This window comes from Pteropus vampyrus, unplaced genomic scaffold (genome assembly GCF_000151845.1).
Source record: "Pteropus vampyrus isolate Shadow unplaced genomic scaffold, Pvam_2.0 Scaffold222, whole genome shotgun sequence".
Taxonomy (NCBI): Eukaryota; Metazoa; Chordata; class Mammalia; order Chiroptera; family Pteropodidae; genus Pteropus; species Pteropus vampyrus.
The window spans coordinates 459527-467636 of record NW_011889003.1 but is presented as its reverse complement, the minus strand read 5'-3'; the positions used below and the strand labels follow the sequence as shown (position 1 = coordinate 467636).

Below are 8110 nucleotides of genomic sequence, written 5' to 3'. Positions count from 1 at the left end.
TTTTTTTTTTTAGGCGAGGCAACCCTTGGTTGATCTCACAGAATGCAAGGACCTTGTCAGCTTACAATCCCTTATTTTTCAATTTTTTATGACTACAGCACCTGGTCTTCTTAGGTGGTCTCCCATCTATGTACTAACCAGGCCCGACTCTGCTTAGCTTCCGAGATCAGATGGGATCAGGCTTGTTCAGGGTAGCATGGCTATAGACACTTAGTTCTTTATTTAGTTCACCCCTTTCTGCTTATATTTTATCATAGCATATAAAGCTAAAAGAATTGACACTTTGGACATTTTTCCTAGATATCTCATCAGATCCATAAGATCATGGGGCATATTTTCCATTTGTGATGTCATCGCAGGCAACAGTTGCAGTAAAATTTCTCCTAGTATATGAATCGCATGCCCTTCGCCTCCCTATTCTGCCAGCCTTCACTAATAGTCCTCTTGAGAGTCTTTTGGACTTTACTCCATTTCTGCTCCCAAAGCCAGTCTTACGTGTTTTAAGGTTTTCTTATAGCAACATCACAAGACTAGTTGCCAGTTTCTGTTTCAGTTATCTATCACTGTGGAAGAGATCACCCCCTAACTTTGTTGCTTAAGACAACCACCGTCGTGTTATTTTTTGAGATTTTATTGGTTGATTTGTCTTAGCTAGGAGGTTATTTTGGTTTGTGTAATGTTATCTGGGGCTACAGAGGTGAGACTAGGCTGCAATGTCCAAGATGGCTCATTCATACGACTAGCAGTTGGTGCTGGCTGTCAGCTCAGAGCTCAGCTGGAGCTGTCAGACAGAGAACCTGGTTCTCCTCCATACAGTCTCTCTATCTGTCTTGTTTCTAAGCATGGCGGCTGAGCTCCAAGAAGAAGAAAATAGAAGCTTCTAGTCTTAAGGCCTGGGCAGAGAGGTCCCAGAATTCATTTCTACTGCATTCTATTGATCAGAGCAGTCCTAGGATGTGCTTAGGTTCAAAGGGAGGTAAAATAAACCACAACTCTCAATGGATAAAAGGCACAAACATACAGAAGAGAAGAAAGTAATGGTGCCATCTTTGAAGACTAACCATCATGCCGGGGTGACTGGGTTGTTTATCAGCTTTTCTCAAGAGTGTTGTGGAAGTAGAAGACACCTACTGCTCATTCATTCATTCATTCATTCATTCATTCACTCATATCAGCTTTTTACAGAGAATCTACTATGTGCTGGGCTATGCTCTAGTCATGGTGGATATAATGGTGAAAAAGACAAAAGTCCCTGCTCTCATAGACCTTATAGTCTAGTTGGGGGGAAACCAAAATAATATTGTAATAAATATGTAAAGGGGCGAGGGGCACTAGATTTATTGGGGTGATCACTTTGTGAGTTATATAGATCTCTAATCACTACGCTGTACAACTGAAACTAATATATTACTATATGGCAACTATAAGTGGGAAAAGTCATCGAATTGTACACTGTAAATATGAGCAACTAATTGTCTATTATATTTCAATAAAGCTGTAAAAAATCTACAAAGAAAAAATATATATTTAAATAAACAAGAAAAATAGTAGATAGTGGTTATAGGTTGAATTATGCCCCTAAAACCTGTTTACACATGCCTTTCCCAGTAAATATGGAATTCCTCCAGAGACCATTCATCTTCAATCTTACAGAGGTCTTCAGTTCACTGGCCCCACCATTATCAAACACCCCATCATGACCTCACTTCTTATCTATAGACACCAAGGTTTATCATTGTAAACACTCTTCCCTTGGCTCTCTTTCTCCATCATGTTCTCTTTGTACATCCCAAACCTAATCAAATCCAACTACCTGCTTACTCTGTGCCTAAACCCAAGCATGTGACTTGCTTTGGCCTTTCCTCCCTCTCTCCCTCCCTTACTCTCTCCCTCCCTTCCTCCATCTTTTCTTCCTCCCTCCCTCCCTCCCTCCCTCCCTTCCTTCCTTCCTTTCTTCCTTCTTTCCTTCTCCCTTCTCTGTCTCTCTCTGTCTCTCTGTCTCTGTCTGTCTGTCTGTCTGTCTGCCTCTCTCTCTGTGCCTGACAACATTCCAAATGGGAGTTGCTCTATAAGCCTAGGGTCCGGAGTAAGAAGGAATCAGAGTAGGACCCCCAGCTGACTCATGATGAGCATGCAGTGTGACTGAAAAGTACACCTTTAATTTTATGTCACTAAGAGTTTATTGTTTATCTCCACAGCACAACCTAGCCTATACCTACTAGTACAGGTGAGTACAAGTCTGCCCAATGGAAAAGACAGGTAAAAGTATCTCATGCAGAGAGAACATTGTGTAAAAAAGCACAGAGAAGTCTGGGGACACCATCAGGGGAATGTAACATAGATGGAGTGGAATGAAACTATAAGAATGAGGCTGGAACAGCAGGTTAGGACTTGAAGGGCACATAATGGAATGATATGGCATTTAACCTTTGTCATGGAAGTGATTTGGAATCAGTGGAGGTTTTTTAAATAGGGGATTCTACCTGTCCAATGGTCTTTTGGTAAGATTACTTAGATTTTAGTATGGAGACAGAATTGGGTGAGGGGAAGTAGTCAAGGCCAGATATGGAGAAAGTTTGGAGACAGACTTTTCTTATAGTACACAAAAGAGAAAACGAGAACTTGAACCTCGGTGACATTAATGTTTTATCTTTATGACACTAACTTTTTAGTAGAGAAAATGTGAGACTGTGGGTGGAGCTTGACTCTAGAATTAGACAAACTTAGTTTAAAGCCCACTTTGGCCTCTACCTGGCTTTGTTACCTAAGGAACAGTTTCTCAACCTCTTGTTCTCAAATTCCTCTTTGAAAATTAAAGTAATAATAGTGTCTCCTTTTGGGGTCTTTGTGAGGCTTACATTGGATAATGCACATAAAACATTTAGCAGAAGCCTAGCACAGTGTAAGTATTCCACGGATATTCAGTACAATGATGACAATTGTAGTGATATTGTTATAAATGATCTGAGACAGATTCAAGTTAATTCTTTATACTCAAATAGTGTAGTGGAACAAAGTTGAGATTTGGAAACAGAAGGGTCTGAGTTTGAAAAGTATCACCCACTGGCAGTGTCATTTTAAAAAGACAGTCTACTTTTTCATTTTCACTCAAAAATTTTAAAAGACAACTATTTTGGAGCAGGTTTAGGTATATAGCAAAAGTAGGAGGATATACAGAGAGTTCCCATAGACCCCTTGTCTCTACACATACACAGCCCCTCCCCAATATCAACATCCCCTACAGAGTTGTACATTTATTACAAATGATGGACCTACATTGACACATCGTAATCACCCAAAGTCTGTGGTTTACATTAGGGTTCACTTTTGTTGTTGTACATTCTATGGGTTTGGATAACTGCATAATAACATGTGTCCACAATTATAGCATCAAACAGAACAATTTCATTGCCCTAAAAATCCTCTGTGCTTTGCCTATTAATCCATGCCCCTCTCCCCAATGCTTGGCAACACTGATCTTGGTATTGTTTCCATAGTTTTGTTTTTTTCAGAATATCGTATAATTGGAATCACGTAGTACATAGCTTTTCAGGTTGTCTTCTTTCACTTAGTACTATGCATTTAAGATTACTCCATGTTTTTTCATGGCTTGATAGCTCATTTCTTTTAATGTTGAATAATATATCATTGTTTGGGCATACCACCATTTATTTACCTATTTACTTACTGAGGGACGGCTTCACGACTGCTATGTTTTGGCAATTATGAATAAAGCTGCTATAAACATCCACGTGCAGGTTTTTGTGTGGATGTAAGTTTTCAACACCTTTGTGTAAATACCAAGGAGTACAATTACTAACTCATATAATAAGGTATGTTTAGTTTTGTAAGAAACCACTAAACTGTTTTCCAGAGTGGCTGTACCATTTTGCATTCTCACCAGCAATGAATGTGAGTTCCTGTTGCTTCACATCCTGGCCAGCGTTCGATGTCGGTGTTCTGGATTTTGCCTATTCTAATAGGTGTGTAGTGGTGTCTCATTGTTGTTTTAATTTACATTTCCCTGATGACATATGATGTGGAGCATCTTTTTATGTGATTATTTGCCATCTGTATATCTTCTCTGGTGAGGTGCTTATTAAGGCCTTTGGCTTATTTTTTAATCAGAAAGACAACCAACTTTTATGAGCCTCAGTTTTCTGGCCCTACAAAATGAGGGCCTACAAAATGAGGGCCTTGATGCCGGCACTGTCTTTATCACAGGGTTGTCGAGAGGTTCGAGATGGGATAAGATATGTGAAAACCTTTTGTAAATAATGAGACTCTAATTACATAGAAAGTATATTTATTTGGTCGTCCCTTTAACTGTCCCTTCAGCGTGATTCTATTCTTTGCTGTGCTACTTCTGATATATCATTTAAGTTCTAAGACTATCAAACGAGAAAATTAAAAACCAGAAGAGACAAAGTTCACAACCGAAGAGAATAGCATTCAGCAAGCTCTAAATTCTTCACCCTGTCTGTGGCTCCTGTGATGAATTGGCACATCTTCCTCCACAAGGGCTGAAGGGAAGCAGGCCTGTTCCCATCCAGGTGAGCACAGGGGGATGTGATTGCCTTGGAGAACCAGATAGGGAATAAGATGAGCAGAGGTTCTCTTCCCTGACGTGCCCTCCCCCATGCTAACGGAAGGCATAGCTTTAAAAGAAGAGACTTGTGCGGTGTTTGTTCCCTGGATGTCAATATAAGCAGTGCTAATATTGAGAGAAACGCTGTGCTAAATCCATGTTTTAATATTTGAGAATTTACTTTAGATTAGCTACCCCAGTATTGGCACACCAGATTGGCTGCATAAGACTCACTCAGGGGAGCTTATACACATTTTTATTCATTTAAAAATATTTATTATGTCTCTAACATGTACTAGTTCTAACCTGTACTCTAGACATGGGGATACAGCAGTAAACAAAACAAAGTTCTGGCTCATGTGAACGTTACATTGAGCGTGGGGAGAGAAATGATAACCAAACACATAAACATGTAATATGTCAAATGGTCACAAGTGCTATGAAGGAAAATAAAGCAGAGTGAGGGTCACAGAGGCGATAGGAAAGGGAACATGTTATTTTAGACAAGTGGTCAGAGAAGACCTTTTTGATAAGGTGACATATGAGCAGAGGCCTTAAGGAAGTCACAGGAGAAGGCATGTGGATGCCTGGGCAAAGAGCCATTATGCAGAAGGAATAGCAGGTGCAAAGGTTCTGATGTAGGAGCATACCTTTTTTTTTCCCCTAGGGAACAGCAATGAGGCCAATGGCTGAAGATGAAAAATGGAGGGAGGCTTAGGAGATGAGAGCAGAACCTGGAAGCTGGGTGCAGATTAGTAGGGCCTTTAGGCCACTGAAAAGATTTAGGGTGTTATACTGGGTGAGATAGGGAGGCACTGAAAGTTTTGAGCGGCTGAGTGATAAGACCCGACTTTGGTTTTTAAAGGGTCACTCTGGCTGTCCTGTGCGAGAGCATAGGAGACCAGTCTTTACCTGCCATTTTCAAGTGGGAGATGATGGTAGTCTAGACTAGGAGGCTAGTGGTGGAGATGGTATAAATATCTATATTTCTACTGCCTCACCCACCCCTCCGCTTTCAATTTAGAAGATTTAAGATGGAAACCATGAATCTATATATTTTTAAAAGTTCTCTAGTTGAATCTGAGGCATGGCTAGGTTTTCAAGACAGTGACCCTGTTGAGAAATCGCACCCTTCTTTTCTCCGCGTCTTCCTCTTGAACCTCTCTGCTCTCCTCTGTTCTTATTGCCTCCTCCAGGGCTTCTGCCTCGGGCCTCTTCTGCAGGACTCTGCTCTCCTCATCGATTCCCGTTATCTGTCCTCCTGGTTATTTTCTGCTGTTCTCAACCTGCCAAACCTCATGCAGCTGCCCGTTCACATGCCCTGGAGGTTAAACCCACACTGCAGTTTGATTTATCTTCCCCCAATGCCCTTTCTTATTATCTTGTCATTTCCCTGCCAGAATCTTTCTCATGGTTCTGCTCTGCCTCTGAGATAAAATCCAGTCTGCCAACCCCTTGCAGTCTGGTTCCAATCAATCATCCCACTTTGGGACCATCCTACCGTACCTGCCAGAAGCCATCCTCAGGGGGCCTAAGTGATTAATCTGCCTTGCTTCAGCAACAACATGGAAGTTCCCATTTCTGCCTCTTCTTACATTTTATTTCATCAGCTGGGCTGATGATATCTGACCTTTCTGCCTTACCAAATCCTGCACATCCCGCAAAGGCACCAAATTAATTCTTATTAAAAACACAATTTTAAAATGTTTGAATGGTTAATACATGTACATGGTTCAAAATTCAAAGAATTACAAAAGGACATATTTTTAAAAGTGACTTTTCTGATACCCGCAACCACCAGCCAGCAGGTCTCCACCTCAGAGACTTGGCTCTTTCAGCTACCGTAACTCCTTTCACAAGTATTCTATCATATACGGGTGTGTGTGTGTGTGTGTGTGTGTGTGTGTGCGCGCATCTCATACTTATAAACAGGTCATATTTACAGACACACACATGCAAAAATATTCTTCTTTTTAAACTAATGGTAGTCATACTCCACATTGTTCTGTCTTCCTTTTTTTAACTTAAAATATTCATCATTGTTCCATACCAGTACACACAGAAATGACTTTTTTTTTTTCTGTTTCTGAACTTGAGTTTTTATTTATTTCTGTTGCATCATCAAATGATCTCAGTTTGGGACTGTATTTTTTTTTTTTGGTAGCAACATATATGTAACATATAATTTACCATTTTAACCATTTATAAGTGTAGAGTTCAGTGGCATTAAGTACCTTCACATTGCTGTGCAGCCATTACTACCATCCATCTCCAGACTTTTTCATCTTCCCAAACTAAAACTCCAGATCCTTTAAATTCTAACTCTCCATCTCTCCTCCTCTCAGCTCCTGGCAATCATCATTCTACTTTCTTTCTCTAAGAATTTAACTACTCTGATACCTCATATCAATGGAATCATATAGTATTTGTCTTTTTGTGGCTGGCTTATTTCATTTAGCATATTTCATAGTTCATCTGTTTTGTAGCGCGTATGATTATTTCCATCTTTTTCAAGGCTGAATAATATTCCATTGTATGTATATATCACATCTCTTTTATCCATTCATTCGCCCATGGACACATTGGTTATTTCCATCTTTTGGCTACTGTGGATAATACTGCTATGAATGTGAGTGTACAGTATTGGTTTGAGTCCCTGCTTCACATTTTCTGGGCATTACCCAGAAAAGGAATTGCTGGACCATATGGCAGTTCTGTGTTTAACTTTTGAGGAATTGCCATACTATTTTCCACAATGCCTTATTCTTTTAAATGACTGCTTTATATTCTATTGTATGGGTATACCATAATTTATTTAACCAATTCTGTATTGATGGACATTAAAAATGTTTCTGGGCTCTTGTTATAAAAATATTATAACAAAATTCCTTAGAAATTTTTGTTTGTGTACATGGAGAGGTATATCTGTGAGATAAATTCTTAGTATAATTGTTGGGTCAGAAAATATGTGAGCTTTTTAAAAACAGATTTTATTTTTTAGAACAGTTTTATGTTCACAGCAAAACCGAATAAAGGTACAGAGATTTCTCATATACCTCTTGCCCCCATGCATGCACAGTCCCCCTCATTGTCAGCATCCCCCACCAGAGGGGTACATTTTTTGCAACCGATGAACATACCTTGACACATCATAGTCACCCCAAGTCCATAGTTTACATTAGGTTTCTCTCTTGGTTTTGCACATTCCATGGGTTTGGACAAACGTATAATGACATGTATCCAGCACTATAGTACCATATAGAGTATTTTCACTGCCCTAAAATCCTCTGTGCTCTGACTATTCATCCTTCCCTTCCACAAACTCCTGGCAACACTGATCTTGTTCCTTGTAGGTAACTAATTGCTTTTCTCTTGCTCCTTTTAAGATTGTCTCTGTCTTTAACCTTTGGCATTTTAATTATAATGTGTCTTGGTTTGGATCTCTTTGGGTTCATCTTGTTTGGGACTCTCTGCACTTCTTGGGCTTGTATGTCTATTTCCTTCATTAGATTAGGGAAGTTT

At 39.7% G+C, this 8110-nt stretch overlaps 1 pseudogene; it reads right to left on the bottom strand.

Annotated features, from left to right (window-relative positions):
- Positions 1-89: 89 nt before the first annotated feature.
- Positions 90-208, bottom strand: LOC111747432 (annotated as a pseudogene).
- Between the last annotated feature and the right edge of the window lie 7902 nt (positions 209-8110).